Genomic DNA, 17,517 nt, shown 5'->3' with positions numbered 1-17,517 from the left:
GTTAATATACACATTAAATATTCTTTGTTTGCATTCAACAATGATTTGTCTTCATTTATATCTTGTATCTTGTAAATAATTCTGGGTTGTTTTTGAGTTTTTCTTTCTTTGTGAAACACAATTTGAATTCAAACTACGTCTTCAGTTTACGTCAGATATTAAGTTGAATCAACGACATCAACAATCATCACAATTAAATTTGATTTCTTCATTTTCTTCTAGTGTTTACATACAATATATGAACCTGCTTACAGTTTGTTCATTAGAGGTGTAGAAGTTTGACTTCGACTCAAACCTTCATCATGGTTTCTTTTTTTATGTTATTGTGAAAAAAATGTCTTAAAGTGTTTCCAAAAACATGATTTCTTCTTCTTGTATTAAAAAGAAACATCTCAGGAGAGTTTCACCTCACACACAATGCATGCTGGGAAGTCTTTGGGAAGTTGATATGCTGACCTCGTTTGTTCATATTTCATATTTCTAAGAGTTGATTGGACTTGTGTACATTAAATTCACCCAGCTCGTCATTTAAAGTCAGAAGACGTCACGTTCAGAAGTGCAGTGAACTTGTACATGTGTGCTGAGTTCATTAGAGTCACAGTGGATGTGTTATTACAGTATTTTAAAGGAATGTTGCAGAAATTAAACAGATATTCAAATGTTTCTAAAGTTACATCCAGACATTTCTCCTCTGTTGAAGCACGTTTGCATTATTTTATCACCTGACAAAAAGCTTCAGCCTCACCGTGAATCAACTGTTTTATGCTAATTCTGCAGAAGAACATAATAGATGTGTGTGATGAAGATGTTAAAGGAGGGTCCAGCTTTATTATCTAATCCTGACAGGACTGCACTGTGTCCACATCTATTTTTAAACCCTCCATCACTTCTGTGTTGCTCTTATGTTGCACATTCCTCAATAATAAAATCACCTCACACACACTCAGTGCTCAGAACAAAAGGGGAGGATCATTTTCTTCTTTCCTCTTTTACTCCCACATCTTCACTTTCCTTGAGAATCACAATAAATTAAAAAATAAATAAATAAATAAAAAATAATAAACCCTGTTAAAGGGCCTTTCAGATGCACCGGCACGGACAGGGTTACCGGAGGTGAATTACACATGAATCACATAATAAATGCTGTTTGTCCCGCAACATTTCACCGCCTGCTGCAAACGCTGCACGGCTGAATAAAAGGTTCCTGCAGCTAAGATGAAAAAAAAAAAGGCTGGATGGGAATAAACAAAGCATGAATTATGAAGATTGTTTGCTGACTACTTTTTTTTTTCCAAACCAGCAACCTTTAAAACTCCATAACTACAGGGTCTGGGTGTATTCTGTTGGTGAATGTGAGTTTGGTTTGTTCAAGATCTTAGAAGAGCCTTGATTATCTGTCCACCCACTCACAGAATCACTGCTCCTGGAGAGAAAAAACACAATTAGAGCTGCAAGAGCCTTTTTTTTTTGTTTTGTTTTGTGTCCAGAAACAAAAGCTTCTGGACTTTTTGCATCTGCAACAACTGATGCAAACATGTGTGCGCTTCAAGTGTGACTTATAAAAACCCTGGCTGCCATTACGCATTCTTAACTGTTAAGCCCGTGAAAAATCGAACAATAAATGAAACTTTATCTAACTTCTCCCCCCTCCTCCTCCTCCTCCTCCTCTCTCGTCTACAACTGCTGGATAGAGTTAGCCCGGCCCATCTGGTGCAGCAAATGGCCCAACTCACCAGGGAGCGAGGGGAGTGAGAGAAAGAGAGAGAGAGGAGGAGATGGTGGAGAGAGAGAGGAGGGGAGGGGGGGTGAGGAAGGAGAAAGAAGGAGGGGGGTCGGATTGAAAACAGATCAGCAGCCTGAAGATCTCAACACCACCGCATGTCTCTGCTGCAGACTGAAAAGCCAAACCGCCGCTCGCTTCCAAACTTTTACGCAGCAAAACAGAAACAAAGCTTCTTTTTTTTTCTCTTTTTTTTCTTTTTTTTTTTTGCCTTCTTTCTTTTTACGCACCATGCGCAGAAGCACGCACGACCCGAGAGCGCACCTCAGGGGAGAAGATGGATTGTAAGAAAAAGTTCGACTCGACTTCTGCTCCGCACTGAGAGTCGCTGAGGTTTGAAAGAGGAGGAGGAGGTGGAGGAGGAGGAGGAGGTAATGCCGTGCAAAAACTTTTTTTAGCGTTTGAGTGTCTCCAAAACTTTTTTTTTTTTTTTTTCATGGAGTTTCGCGTCAAGTCCGGAGAGGCTTGTTTACGCGCGGTGCCAGTTCACTCCTAGTTTTACGGGAATCAGACTCCAGGCAAAGTTTTTACCTCGGACAAGAAGAGAAAGAGAGAGAGACAGAGAGAGGGAGAGAGAGAGTGGAAGAGCCTCCGCTTCCAAGTGGAAAAGACTCGCAGAGAAGGTAAGAAAACTTCTGTGATGATGCTGACAGAGAGAAGTCGCTGTGAGGTTTTGTTCTGTTCGGTTCTGTGAACTCTTCAGTTCGGGTTGAAAGAGTTTCTCTCTCTCTCTCTGCTGCCCTGCGTGTCAGCGGCAGATGATTCTCAGGCAGCTTCACATCTCATTTGCACTTTGAACTTATCTGACACAGGAATCCAAAAAATCTCGGGCTTGCAACTTGATCCATATGGGAAGAGATGCGATCAGAACCCTCGGCGCCATTCAACCAATTATTATTTGATTTGATTTGATTTAGCTTTTAATGCTTCAGCACAAAGTTGATTGTGTTCAGCTGGTTTTTTTTTTTTTTAGGCAGATAAAAATCTAATTAAACATCCTGCAAATGAAACTTTTAAACTGAACTTTCCATCGTTAAGGGAAAAAAAAACACTTTATTGTTTTTTTATTTGTCTTTTAAATTGAAATAACTCCACTGACACACACACACACACACACACACACACACACACACACACTCTTCACTTCTCACTTCACTGTTTTTAATCTCTTAATGCAACAAAGCAAAGACACAAACACAGAAAGTGTGAGCAGCTCAGCAGCAGCAGCAGCAGCAGCAGCGTGGACGGTCCACTGTGACAGGACTGTGGGAGATGTGTACTTATTGTTGAAAGATTCAAAGTTTGCTGTTTGCTCTCCAGCCTGAGCGGTCAACAAACACTTGACGCCTTTGTGGGGCCCTTAAGCAGCTATATTTGCTGTTGGCTTTTCCTCCCATCTAACAGGCGCTGCTAATGATCTCCAAACTCATGTGTGGACTTATGAGCCCCACTTTTTTTGGGGGGGAGGTTGTTGGTTGGTTGTTTTTTTGGCCTACATATCACTGAGAACAAGCTGTTTTCTTTAAGCCCCCTTTCTTTTCCCATATAATTCCACATTTGAAAATCAAACGGACCCCCTTCTTTCTTTTTTTTTTTTTTTTTTGCATGCTGATGAGAAACAGACCCAGAAAAGTTTTTTGGGGGAAAAGAAGAAGAAGAAGAAGAAGTTTTGAAGAAATGTATAGCAGCGCTGGTGATCTTGAGTGTGTGTGCATGTGTGTTTTTTTTCCGCTTCACATGATGACAACCCCGGTCAGGGCTGCTGAGGTGATTTGCATGAGAAAAAAGAAAAAAAAGTTTTAGTGCATTTGCTCCATTGTGAGGAATGAAGAGTTCCAACAGTTAGGGCCTACGGAGAGTGAAAGGAGTAAAGAATGGATGAGCCTATTCAGCTCATTCAGCCTCAGTTTTCAGGGGCTCCACTCTGCTAGCGTTCAGGGACCCATAGTGGCCATGTCACTTTCATCTCCACAGCCCTGCCCCTGTTGTATGTCCGCCGCCGGAGCTCCCCCCTCCTCCTCCACCTCCTCCACCTCCTCATCTTCACACATCGCCTCTGTGCACAGGCCCCACTTTATTGATCTGGTTCCTCTTTTTTTTGTTGTTGTTGTCGTCTTCTTTTTTTTTTTTTTTTCCTGCTTCTTTTCTGGAAGTCTGCAGAAAATTTAATGAACCAAATACTGGAAAAGGAGTGACTGTGTGTGTGTGTGTGTGTGTGTGTGTGTGTGTGTTGGAGGGGTAAAGACCAAGGAGGAGGAGGAGGAGGGGGGGGTGCAGCTTTTTTTGAAAGCAAATACCGATGAAGTCTAGCGTACAGGGGACAGAGAGGAGGGTTGGAGGGTGAAGAGGGTGAAGTCTGAGTGACTCTGAGGAGGAGGAGGGGGGAGGAGGGGGGAGGAGCACCCCACCACCACCCTCCTCCACCACAACCACCCACTCCTGCTGAGTAAACCCAAAAGTTGAAAAAGAGGAGAGAATGCTTTAAACCGAGCGGAGACTCTGTACTGTACCGATGAAGCCATTCAGCCGCCTGTCACCTCGCGATGGCAGCCGTAAGGAAACGGGCTGTGGGTGGACGGGCGGGCGGGCGGGCGGGTGGGGGGTTTGATTCTGAGGCCTCGGCGGTTTCGGCTGAGAAATGTTTGCACTGGAATTTAGTGGCTGGGGATGAAGAGTAGCTGCTGCTTTCTCCCTGAAGCAGAGAGTAAACCTCTGACCTGCCGCTGAACGCTCCGGAGTCAAGAGTCAGAGAGACTGAAAGCAGAAGCACTGATTTAAATCTCAGTGCAGAGTCATAAAAAGCTCAAGTCACATCAGACTATTAAAGTTAAAGGTAGAATCAGTAGGATTTTGTCCCAGCTGTTCCTGAATGCACCACAGAGACAGTTGATTGTTGAGTCTCATTCTCAGGACACATGTTGGGTTAGTAAAGCGTCCCGAGCAGCAACAATCATAAGACAAAGAGTTTGACAGTAACTGAGATAACAACTGATGATTACTTTCAAATAATTATAGATTTAAAAAGATTGTTTTTGGTGCATTTTCACCTTTTTTATTGGATCTTGACAGAGACTGACAGCAAACAGGGAGGGAGAGCAGTATGAGATGCAAGACAGGTGCTGTGTGGTTCGATTGCTTTCTTATTCATTTATATGTTTGTGTTGTTTCAGTCATAGTTTCACAGAAAAAATGGTGAAAAATGCACATGGAAAAATTCAGATTTGCTCATTTAACATCATCTAGCATCCAAAACTCCAATAAACTAAGTTAAGAAATGAAAGAACGCACAGATGACACAGAAAACGCTGGAAAAAGACGATCTTTATAATTTGATTCACTGATCGAGTTACAGACTAATTGTTTAAATCCAGATTTGTTTATTTTGTCTGATCAACATTAAACTGTTAAAGCTGCACGATGGTCACAGCAGATCGTCTGTAATCAGCAAATGTTTGCCACTTTACTTTACTTTTAAAAATTCAAATCGCTGGCAACAAACACGAGTCTGTCATCAGTGTCGGAGTGTGAGCGGCTGTCACGGCGTCCTGGAGCTGCTCAGAGGAGGCCTGAGACTTCAGCATGCTCGGGGATGAATTGATGAGACTTTAATGGCCGTTCAGAGGGCTGTAAAAGGCAGAGACGTGTTGAGCGATACCGCCGCCGTCCTCCACAGTCGGGCCTGCACTTCAGATGGAGGAGAAAAGTGGGAGATGGCTGCTCACATTCATGTGTAGAGCCCTTCACTGGATCCCGGCTCCTCCGAGCAGGACAATCCCCGCTTGTTTTAACGCCCGTTGTTTCACTTCCCCCTCCTTTGCCTCGAAAGCGTCCTGTCCTTTCTCCCTCAAGTGTGTGAGGTTAAATAGGCTCACATCATATCTGGGTCTCCCTGCGTCTCCCTTCGCCTCTTTACACTAGAGCAGAGTGGGCACTCGAAGCCCAGAACAGAACGTGAGGTCACGCTGCTCCACGGCTGCTCGTCACAAGAGCCCGTTCACACTGTCGGGCCTCTGAAAAACACGCGGCGACGCAGCCTGATGTGCATTTAACAAGTCGCGTTCAGGGCTGCACAGTAAAACAACTGAAGAGCTTATTACAGACGGGCTGACCTCATCAGTAACGAGAAGAGCTCCTCGTAGTCTGAAACAGAAACAACAACCGTCTTCTTAACCACAAGAAGAAGAAGAAGAAGAAGAAGAAGAAGAAGAAGAAGAAGAAGAAGAAGAAGAAGAAGTCCTCGGCCAGCTCCAGATTCTCCAAAATGGAGGAAAACCCAAACAGATCCGTTTTTATCTAGCGCTCTCTGCGTGATGCACGATGTGTCATCTTCCCATCACGAACCCGGCCCGACTCCTCAGCCCAGAACACACACTGACTCATCGGAAACCCAATTTCCCAAAAGCGTTTCGGCAGTAACATCATCATTGTCTATCAGGCTCACAAAGGAACAATAGTGCTCGTAGCTCCGGGGTCTTCTGGGGGAAACCCGGCCCAGGTCACCAGAGGTCACTTCATTTGTAGTGGGGGGGGATGGGGAAGCTAATTTCATTATCTCCACACAAGATAAACTCTCCGGACAATGGAGAGTGACGTGTTGTTGTGTTTTTGCCTTTACTTTTCACACAGCAGTCAGTGTGAAGGTGAAGCCCCACGTGTTGTTGTTGTTGACCAAAAAAAAAAAGATTCAGAATCAGAAAGCAAAGTTTTTATTCTGACATTTCCCTCTTAAACAATAAAATCACTTATTTAGAGCTGCAGCGATCGGACAGCGAACCATGAGTCACTCGACAGGAACGTGATGATGAATTGTTCTTAATTAAGATAAATAAATAAATGATTCTAGTTGATTTCTTGAGTTCCAGCGGCTCGAATGTGTGAGACTGCTGGTTTCTTTAGTCGTCCATGATGATGAATGAGATATCTCCTGGTCGTGGACAAAACAAGACATTTGTCAACATCGATTAGTCAATAAACAGGAATTAAATCTGCAACGTTTCTGATAAATGGACTTGTATTTCTTTAGCGCTTTCCCAGTCGACACATCGCTCAAAAGCGCTCTACAAAACTTGTCACGTTCATGCAAAGTGAAGTGTTGATCCTCATTAGGAGCAGATCGGGGTTCGATATCCTGCTGCAGAAAAAAGATGTTGAACATTTGCTCCAGGATTTGCTGCTTTTCTTTTATCATTTGGGTTTTGATTAATGGTTGTGAGGATGTCACAGACTAAATGATGTAATGATAATATTATCTCCACCTTAAATGTTGCTCAGGTTCCCTCGAATCCTGCGAGTTCACACATGTAATGAACCTCTCAGTGACTGCGATGTTCAGGATGTGTGACGGTCCTGGATCGAGACAAAATAGGCAATTTGACGACATACTTTTGGTCGATATTTTAAATATTCTGGGATAGTTTGGTTGAATCAGACCGTCAGGAGGAGAAAGAGTTAGACGATCTGCTGCTGTTGTAAATGGTTAATAAAGACTCTGCAGCTGCCGTGCATGAAGTGACTGTGCGGGTTTATAAACAACACTTACTTTATAATAAATAATTTTGTTTATAAAACATCTTGCTGTTTGTTGACAGTGAGATAAGTTTTATTCATGACGGTGTTACAGAAGGATAATGATGATTTCCCTTCAGCGCATCATTATCACTTCCTCATCAAACACCCGACAGGCCTTTTTCTATGCGACTGCGAGCTTTAGAGATGAACTGACGGAGGCTCGCAGACAATGGCGTATTGTCTGCCATGTTTGCCACAGGCCCTAATCTGATGCAGAGGCAGAGATCGGGGTCTGACAACAAACTGCAGCCAAGCGTCCAGAGAGAGAGAGAGAGGGAGAGAAAGAGGGGAGTCTGTTTGTGTTTCTAACTTTGGGGTTTGTGTTGGGAGGAGGAGAGGGTGGTGGGTTTGTAAGTTATGATTTACACTACGGGCCCTCCCGTAGCTATAAAGTCGGGGCAGGGCGGTCGGGGCTCCTTTTTTTCTAACGTTTCCATTTGACGGGAGATATTAGATTCCAAATGGTGCTGACTCGGCGCCAGGCCACAGTCTCCTCTCTGATAGAAGCTGGAGACAAGAGACGCGGAGTTAGAGTTGAGCTTGGATATAGAGACATGTGGTTGTCTTTAGCAACAAGCTCTGCAAAAAAAAAAATCCTCCCTCCCCCCGAACACAACATGTCTGTTGCTGCCATCATCTCCAGCTCTCTTTTCTCTCCCTACCTCACTTTTTTCTCAGCGCAGTGGCTCGGGGCCAAAATGAGGTTTGCTCGTGTTTTGTAATCAGCTCATCAGAGAGAAAGTGGGGTGAAAAAAAAAGAAACCCACGCCGGTCGTACGTGCCGGGGCCGTCTTTGGGCCCCGGCTGTTTCACATGCGAGGCTCGATAACGTGAAGGCTGCTCTCGGAGTGAACTCGGGGTGTCAACAGGTGGTCGGAGCGTAGCGAAGCATTCCAGGACGAAAAGGTGGTGAAGACAGCAGAAAATCTTACATGCATGTTGTTCACGCTCTGGTTGTGGGGAACGACGGCTACAGAACTGCAGTTTGAAAGCAAGTTAAAGAAGCAGGGCTGCTGATAAACTTCTGTTTCCTAATTAAAATTTCCGATCAATCTGCTGATTATTTTCATCTGTAAATGTCAGAAAATGGTGGAAAATGTGGATGAGTGTTCAAGATGATGTCTTGATGCTGCTACTCGGGTGGTGGAAACAGTTTTATAACATCGTCTGTGGCTCTGGAGGAGACATCTTAACAATTTGTATGTCTTCTTTCAGTTGTTAAACCTCTTTTCTGTCTCCACAATCACCTTTCAAAATGTTGTAACACTCAGGATTTAGAAGAATTAAGTTGCAATGTAATTGTAATGAGTTAGTTTTTGTTGCACGTGCTAAATAACGATGCTAATTCTGGAGGGTTAGAGGTGTCAGAAGGTTGTTGTTTTTTTCACTTAACTGCTTCACAGCTCTCAACCTGTCTGAGCAGGCACAGGTCATACGTTTTCCAAAGGGTTAATCTCCACCTTCCACATTTTAAACCACCACGGACGCTGAAAAAGCTCCACTGTGGGGCGAGAAAATGTGGATTTAGTTCAAACAGAAGGCCAAAAATGGTGAGAAGAAATCGCATTTTTAGATTTTAGTCAGCTCAGTTGTGGACGTGGTAACAAATTACCAGGACATCTCACCTGGTTACATGCGCTAACAGCTGCTACTGACACTTCACAAGCCAACACACAATAAACCAACATCTCCCCCACCAAGAAACTTCAAGGGAAGTCCCCCCTCCGGTCACCAAAGGCCCCGAGATCTGCCGAGGACGTAAGCAGCAGCTGCCTCGCACGGGCCGGCCGGGATCAAACCGCAGACTGTCGACTACCGCGAGCAGTCCGGCTGCAGCGGAGAGAGTTCGCCGCAACAATGTGGAAGTTTCACCACAGTGAAACCTGAGTGAAGCAGATGCCAACATCGATTTGGGCCAAAACCTTTACAGACTGGCTTGTAGGCATATCCGCTGTGGTTCTGCACAGGAACACACACACACACACACACACACACGCGCGCGAGGCCAGTCCTGCTTAAGTAGTTGCCGAGGTTATTGACAGCTGAAGCAGTCGAGAGTGAGTGCTAACAACACATTTAGGATGAATGACCCGGTCCAAATGCTTCAGAGAGGAAGCTGGCTTCAGTGTGGCACCGGTGACAGCTGTGACTTTTACACACAAACACACACACACACACACACACACACACACACACCTCAGTCACATGTTACAGGGTGAGTTTACTGTTAAGTCAGCTGTTATATGTCAACAATAAACACACGACTGTTTTCAACCGAGCAGCAAATGCTCACATTTAGCATGTTAGCATTAGCAGCGCGGCTCTTTCTCAAAACCCCCCAAAAAATGTCTCGGAAGCTTTTGGATCGATTGCCGTGAAATTGTATCCAGATGAACATGGTTCGCCTGAGATCCCGTGGATATTTTTTTTTTCCTGTAATGCCACTATGAGGATGACATGCTCAGTTTTTCCGTGAGCTGTTCACGTGTCAACATTTGGATAACTCGATGTACAATCTGTCTCATCCACGCACGTGCCGGCTCGACTTCAGTTTGACTGACAGGGATTTCCATCTCCATCAAACAAATCTCTGCTAATTAACTTTTGATTTGAGATCAGATATTTTAAGACTTTTACTCGGGCACTACATGTGTGAGTGACTTTTTCTTTTGCCAAAGTTACATTTTTGGATGATTTCTGTCCTTTTTACTCAAGTAAGACTCTTTAAGTCAGACTAAGCCTCGTGCTCAATAATGAACTTTAAAGATTTACTCATAATTAATTTTCTGTCACTTGTCACTTTTATTAACCAACTACACTCCTCCTCCTGCTGCCACATCTACATGTCTGTAAATCTGTTAATTTGTTGGTTTTACTCCACTCTTGCTTCAGTATCTTCATCCCGCTGTAGTTATTTGATTCTCTGAGGGCAAGAAAGAAAAAAAACAAACCCAAATTGCATCCACGTAGATTCCTCCCTGCCCTGTGTGTAGGCCGTGAGCTCCACATCTGTTTTCTGTTGGTTGAGGGAGACGAAGAGATCAACCACAGGATATTGCCTTTACCAGCAGGAAAGGTCAGGTTCAGGGGTGGGGTAAGAACTCATCCACAGGGCTTTTCTCTGCTGTTTAAGATGCCTTTTATATTACATCAGTTGTTTGCTGCTCATTACTCTGTATCTTCTGCAGAACCACTGGATGGTTGGGGTTTTTTTGTCATAGGGGATTTAAGCCCCCGTGTGCAGATTTTAAAAGCTTTGGATTGGACAATAGATTAATAATGATTTAAAAAAAAAACCTGGAATGTGGAGAGAAAATCTTTGTTAAAGCTCTCGTTTACATGACATGTATGAACAAATTTATTTCCGCCAGTTGCTGAGCCGAGTGAGGCACTTAAAGTGGAAAACCTGAGCCCCGGTTTTGACAACGCATATTGTGGCAACACTCTGCTTGACTGACCCGAATCTATACGCGTGTGACAGCCTGTAGTCATGTTGTTTCAACCCCCTGAATCAGACTAAATGGCTAATGCGTTGCTGTCAGACCTCTCACAATCCACCTCGTGACCTTTTCAGACCCGCGCGTCGAATCCTCGCAGGGGAATCGTTCCTGCAAAGCCAAGTGATTCACCCGCGGAGAATGTGCCCTGTCCGAGTCCAAACTTGTCTTCTCCCAGAGGTGTTTGAAACTCGCCGTCCATTGCTGTGTGTATCATTCGTCAACAAAACAATGACATCCAGTCAGTTCTGGATTCCTTTCTGATGACACTACGCAGAGTTTTAGTTCCTGAAAGTTCAGGAAAGTATAAAAGTTTGTGGCAAGGTGTCAGATATCAATGGTGTCTCTAGATTTTGAGTCTCTGCTCTTAAAAGCTGCTACAACTGATTTTTTTTGCCACTTGGGTGCAGTGGATCAAGCTGTAAACACAACATCGACAATATATATTTCTTTTGTGGGATGGTAAACGTTTTAGCTGTCTGTAAAGGAAGTTTCTGGATGCTAACATCAGCTAACAAGTGATGTTAAATGTCTTGCAACCAGGAGGAAAACGGCTGCCGTGTGAAATAATCTTTATTTTCTGAGGAAAAGTTTTTTGCTCTTAAGCCGCTAAATTCTTCACCTTGTTCACCAGCTAGTCGCTAACTTTGTCTGCCATTTGGTTCTGGGTCTCGGACGTCGGGTTTTAAGCGCATTTTGATGAAAACTGACGCCTGCTTGGCTCGAAACAACACTATGAACCTGCTTTAAGGGTTAATTACTTCATCTGGTAACTGTGGGGTTCCATAACATTAAGAAACTGCAGACCGGTTGTCTCTATAAACGTGAGTCGATTTCCAAAATGAACAGAGAAGAGAACAGAGAGTTTATAACAAGCTTTGTAAGTGATTAGAGCAGTTTTCTCGCAAAGGTTTTCTGGAACCTCACCACGACCCGAGGGGCCTGTTAACGGTTTCTTCTTCTTCATCTCGGCCCAAAAAAGGCAGAAATCAAAAACTTAAAACTTTCAGAGGATGGAAGCTGGCAAGGTTACAAGTTTCAAATGTGGTAAACCAGGAGGTGAAAGTTTTAGGATGTGGTTTTAAAAACTAGAAAATGTCATTTCTGAAGCACTGGCGGTTTGATTGCGGCCTGCTGAAACGCTTTGTGTTGCTGGATGTGTAGCCGGGAGCTGAAACTGCGTTGCCAGCTTAACTTAATATGTAGAAAATGAGAGTTATAGTGCAAAGACTGACTGTTTACTGTATGAGCTCAAATGTACAGAGAACGTTTTTATTAGTTTACAGTTTTAAGCGGACTTCAAGCCAACCGTAAGCTCCTTTTACCTCTTGTGGCTTTTATTTTGAAAATCCAGCTAAATCCCAAAGGTTCATGGTGGGCTTTTGTCTGTGTGTGTGTGTGTGTGTGTGTGTGTGTGTGTGTGTGTGTGTGTGTGTGTGTGTACTGCAGTTAACTGCCGAGTGACTCCTGGCTCAGACTGGTCACATAACAGAGATTAACATGAAGGGGGCAAAGACTTAAACTCCGTCTCATTACTGAAAGGAAAACATGACGAAACAGTTTGTTACACTCAGTGAAAGTGCTCAACAATCGCGCTTACGGTTAGAGGAAGTTAAAATGTTTGCAGATAACACCTCGAGGTTGCTGCGAGAGGCAGTACGCTGCAGCGCTCTGATGAAAAAAATTCTACATTCGATTGATAAAATGAAGGAGAAAAAAAACCCTTCCTGCTGCAGTCAGGAACTAAAAATGGGCTGTGCTGTCTAGTTAGTGAAAAGAGCTCTCATGGAGGGAACATTTGGTGAGTTTAAATTAAAGGTTTCTCGTCAAACTGTCGCAGAGAGCCCGGCCAGAGGTGGTTACCGCCGCCCGTGTGACGGGGAAAACCAGCTGGATTCTGTCTGAAACAGCGAGCCGCTCTCTGGATCTGAGAGAAGAAGTCTGTGTGGACTCCCTCACCACCTCCTCCTCCTCCACCTGTCCACCTGTAAATTAGATCTGACGGTTGAAGCATTCCTCTTCAGTGTATCATCGTGTTTTAGCCTTTTGCCCACTTCGGGTGCAACTAGAAGGAAGAGTTGAGAAGACTAGATGACCTTCTACTGCTTGAAGGACAACAGCTTAAAAGAAAAGAGTTGTTCTTCAATGTCTCTTCTCACAAGAAATCACTTTTATGTTTAAGTAGATTGAAGCACGATGGGAAAATAAGTTGAGACAGTCGCAGCAACAGAAACAGAGGATGTTGCCGTATGAAGTTAAAGTAGATCTGGTTCTGCTTTTCCACTTTTTTCCTTTTCTTGAATGTTTTATAGGTTCTTGTGCAAGTAAAACATCTTGAAAGTGAAACAGATCAGAGACAGCAATGACAAACGCTCATTTCTCCCACTATACTTTTTGGGATATGAGAATTAATTTAGTACAGCTGCTCTATTGTTGTTATTGTTGTTGTTTGCAGTGCAGGTTCAGGCGTGTGTGAGCCGACCAATCAGAGGAGACTAGGGTGGAGCCTTAAAGAGACAGGATCCAAAACAGAACAAATGTGTCTCCTTTTAAAATATATCACATTTTTGCTTGAGTTACCTGGACGATGAGAAGGTAATAATATAGATTTTTCAGTTCTTTCTTTCACTAACTTAACAATTCAACATGAATTTTACGCCTGTAACATAGAACAAACGACCACACATTTTTGAATCATTGAGATTAAAGGGTTAAAGTCAAGCACATTTCAGAGCAATTGGCAATTAAAGATAACACATGAAAATATTTCCCTTTTAAACACGTATGATACTCAAGTAAGGTGAAAGTCTCTCACAGATATAACTGCAGTATTGTAGGTGAGTAACTCTTTAAGTCACGTTCTCACAACAAAGCAGAAATAAAGCACGCAGGAGCAGAAACAGATCACAATACTACAAAAAAAATCTGAGCATGAGTCTTCAAAAATAACTCGTCAACATCTAAGTCCATGACGAAGACGCGAAAGTATGTGAAAAAACAAACCGTATTTTGGCTTTTGATGTTTGTTATGTTGACCTGCATGAGCGTCAGCGTCAGAAACCTGAGCGGAGAGGTCTGCAGGTGGCATAGGGGCAGAAGACCTCACCTATCTAACTCCGCCGTGGCTGCCAAGTGAGCAGAGTGTGGGACAGCAGTTGGTGTGTGTGTGTGTGTGTGTGTGTGTGTGTGTGTGTGTGTGTGTGTGTGTGTGTGTGTGTGTGCGCTGCCAGGAAAGAGAGCCTACCAGCATGCGGATCACATTGACTGAAAGATAGGAAGGAAGAAAGTAAGAAGAGCAAAGCCTGGAAATCTTCAAAATGAGCGGCGGGGCCTCGTTTGATGTGTGTTTGCATTCCTGTCGGTGTTGGTGAAAGGCGAGCTGCTGAACGGTAGTGGTGGAGAGGAACACTTGAAACTGATCGAGGCGCTAAGAAAAACACACACACCAGGTCTCATAACAAAAAAAAAACACAAAAAAAAAAAAGTCTGTGGTGGAGGTGGAGGTGAATTAACGAGAGGAGGAGGAGGAGGAGGAGTTCAAAGAGGAGACGCTCTAATAATTCATGATTATTCTGACTTTGTCTTGTTTTAAGACGTTTTTTTTTTCTCCAGAAACAAGTGATTCTTGCACTGGAAACAAGTGGAAGTCATCAGAACCTTCTTATGATCTGAAGGCTGACCTTGGCAGGAGAAGATACAACAGTGACTTTCTCCCATTACCTCAGTCTTTTTCCTGTGCCTCGTGTGGTTAAGTGGCATGTCTGGATGGTCCATCAGAGCGAACGGGCTGCTGGAGGAAAATCAAAATGCACAATCTTTGCAGTAAACCGTTCCTCTTCTCTCTCTGAGTATTTGCCATCCTGTGTGTTAAACCAGCTCAGACAGCTGCTTATATTTTTCTCAGCTATGAATGCATCAAATAATATTCATCCAGAAAATATACACAGCCCTTTTTTTCCTGTTGAATATATTAAATACATATTTCTTGGCATCTGTTTTCACTCACGGAACAGTCGAACCGGAAGTCTTGCATTTTCGGGGGGGGAGGAGGGAAAAAAGGCAAAACGCACGGACACAGATTCTTCAGGCAAAACCTCACTGTGCCTTCAGTGATTTATCGCAAACATTCAAAGACATTTCTCGATGGAAAAACATCCAGTTTTGTGGCCGTGTGGCAGGAAGGAACAAGAACAAAGCAGCCTCGCTGCAAAACTGGTTTCGGATATGGTTAGTCTCGCCTTACCCATGGAGAAAAAAAAAAAGAAAAAGGAAGAAGCAGCTTTGCATTGAAATGAGCTGTAAATCATTTAAAGCAGTAATCTGTAAGATCCTTGTTTTTGCAGACGGAAGTTGCTCTGGTGGTGTTTTTGCTCTGCGCTTCCCAGAAATCATGCGGTCATCACACAGTGAAGCTGATCCTGGGTCAGCTCATTCTACAAGAGTAAAACCTGTTTGTTTTGAGGCAACGCAGGTGAAAACACACAGATTCTGGGCTGATCATCCTCCATGAAATGTCTCGTTTTAGACTGATGAAGACAAAATGTCCAAAAATGCACCTTTTGGTGTTTATCTCTGTTCTCGACATGCATGTTAATGAGCGCATATTTAATTAGATAGCCCAGTTTGCGTATTAAAATCGTATTTATCAGAAAACTTGTAATGCAAAAATAACTGTTTTAATGTGAAAAATCAATTTCAGGCTGATGTCTACACGGGATTTTTTTTATCCTATTGACCATTTTGGGGATTTTCCATCCATCTTTAAATTCTGTTTTCTTGAACTCTGAGCCCAAAAATCTCCACTTCAGTCACACTTACACACATCAAACCTTCCAGCAGCATCATATCTATATTCTGAAGGTTTATCACAGGGGGGATTGTTCATAATATCATTCACAGCCTGATTTATAGAACAGTTTATAGCTAAAAACATGGCGAAAATTGTTAAGGCTGTTGACAGTATTTTTGTATTTATGGAGGTGAAACATAGAGACATCCAAGAATCTCTTTGTCAAAACGTAAATATATTTATTTAGATTTATCAGCAGATGTGAGAAGTCATCATTTGACGTCTTGGTGACTGTGTGTGTTGTAAAATGAGTAATCCTGCGCTGCTATCTCAAGTCTCCAGCCTGTGGTGGTCACATGGCCCGAGAGGCGGGGGTACGGAGAGAAGAGGGGAGGTGGTGCTGGTGGTGCTGGTGGTGAGGAGGAGGAGGAGGAGGAGGAGGAGGAATGGGCTTATCCTGTTCATGTAGCACCGGGCTGCCCAGCCAACCAGAAGATGAGAAAAGAAGTGCACCCTTGTTGTTTGTTCGCCTTTGGCCCCTGCCATCTGTCCTCCCGGTTCCTGACACCTGTACCAGCCTGTCAGAGCCGGGCTTCCCTGTCATCGGGGGCAACGCGGGTCCGGCCTGTAGGGAGACACCGGCTAGAGGGGGGTAATGTAACAGCTCTGCAGAATTAGGGAAAGAGGTGGGTGGGTGGGTGGATGTGGGGGGGTCAGGGTGAAGTTGGGGCCACTTTCTGAGAAATGAACTGAGAGCTACAGGGACAGAAGACTGACTGTATGTTGTTGTTTTATTGTTATTGTTATATCATTTGGCTTTAGAGGTGACAAAGATTTAGATGGATAGAAATGTACAAAGTGGTTGTGAGGAGATTTTATTTTCAGTGTTTGAGCTTCTGTTGATTCGATATAGTATAAAAAAAATCACAATATTATCTTAAAGGTGCAGTATGCAGGAAAAATGACCAACAAAGTGTGATTAGATAACAGTTTTCTATGTAGGTCTCCAGAGCTCCTGAGCACCCACACCGGACCGCTAACTGGACAGCTAACAGTTAGCAGTTAGCGGTTTTACTCTGGTGATCTGTTTCCCACTTTCTGTTTTAAGTTTGAACTTCGACAGGTGGCCAGTTCTTACATGTTGCACCTTTAAGGCCGTATCAGCCAGCTCCACTACACATCCAGATCCAACAGTCTCACTAAACTGCACCTGCTGACATGTTTTTTTATTTTTCAGTAAATGACCTTTACAGGTGCTTGTACCCCAAACCTCTCTTCATCCAAACATTGGCTCGAGGTTCAGAGGCAATTGGAAAGCAAATAGTTGGCATGCTGTAAAAGCGTGGAAACAGCTATTAATGTGGTGCCAGATGTTCATCAGACGCCGATGTTAAGGGGAGGATTCTCAGTTATTTTTAAGGGGGCAGGCTGCTTGGAAGCCAAGCGCCGTTGCTGCGAGCGCTGGTGTGTTCATAGGCACATCTTATCTGGGCCAAGAGGGTTCAGTACCAAAAAGGAGCCTGTTCGCGGGCCAACTCTGAATAAGATAAAAGCCCATGAAAGAGCACATTAAATTCTATCACAAAGGTGATGTCAGAGTGACGGAGTTCTCCGAGACGAGACCCGAGGACGCTTTTGGCACCGGGAAAAAAAAAAGAAACAGATGCAGCCTAAACCTGTTAGTCACCCACCTCTAATCGGCTTACATTGGCTCGGTGACAGGCGACTGGCACCTCCGAAGGGTCGCAGACACGGCTGCTAATACGCACACCTCACAATAACGGATGACATGTTGGATATCCACATGAAACCAAAGACAACGCTTCACACGTCGGCTATAACCAGATCACTGAGCGGTTACCTTGGACGGTATCATTCTCCGC

The 17,517-nt window shown here is 43.8% G+C and overlaps 1 protein-coding gene across 2 annotated transcripts in view; it reads left to right on the top strand.

Moving 5' to 3' along the window:
- The first annotated feature begins 1,867 nt into the window (after positions 1–1,867).
- Positions 1,868–17,517, top strand: part of gli2a (GLI family zinc finger 2a) — an 81,609-nt gene continuing 65,959 nt past the window's right edge. For both annotated transcript variants that reach the window (XM_037110650.1, XM_037110648.1), the window contains exon 1: positions 1,868–2,403. The gene's annotated coding sequence lies outside the window, so the exon portion shown is untranslated. The remainder of the gene's footprint in view (positions 2,404–17,517) is intronic.

Source organism: Acanthopagrus latus, chromosome 9 (genome assembly GCF_904848185.1).
Source record: "Acanthopagrus latus isolate v.2019 chromosome 9, fAcaLat1.1, whole genome shotgun sequence".
NCBI lineage: Eukaryota > Metazoa > Chordata > Actinopteri > Spariformes > Sparidae > Acanthopagrus > Acanthopagrus latus.
The sequence above is the reverse complement of the archived record's forward strand: the minus strand, read 5'-3'. Positions and strand labels throughout refer to the sequence as shown.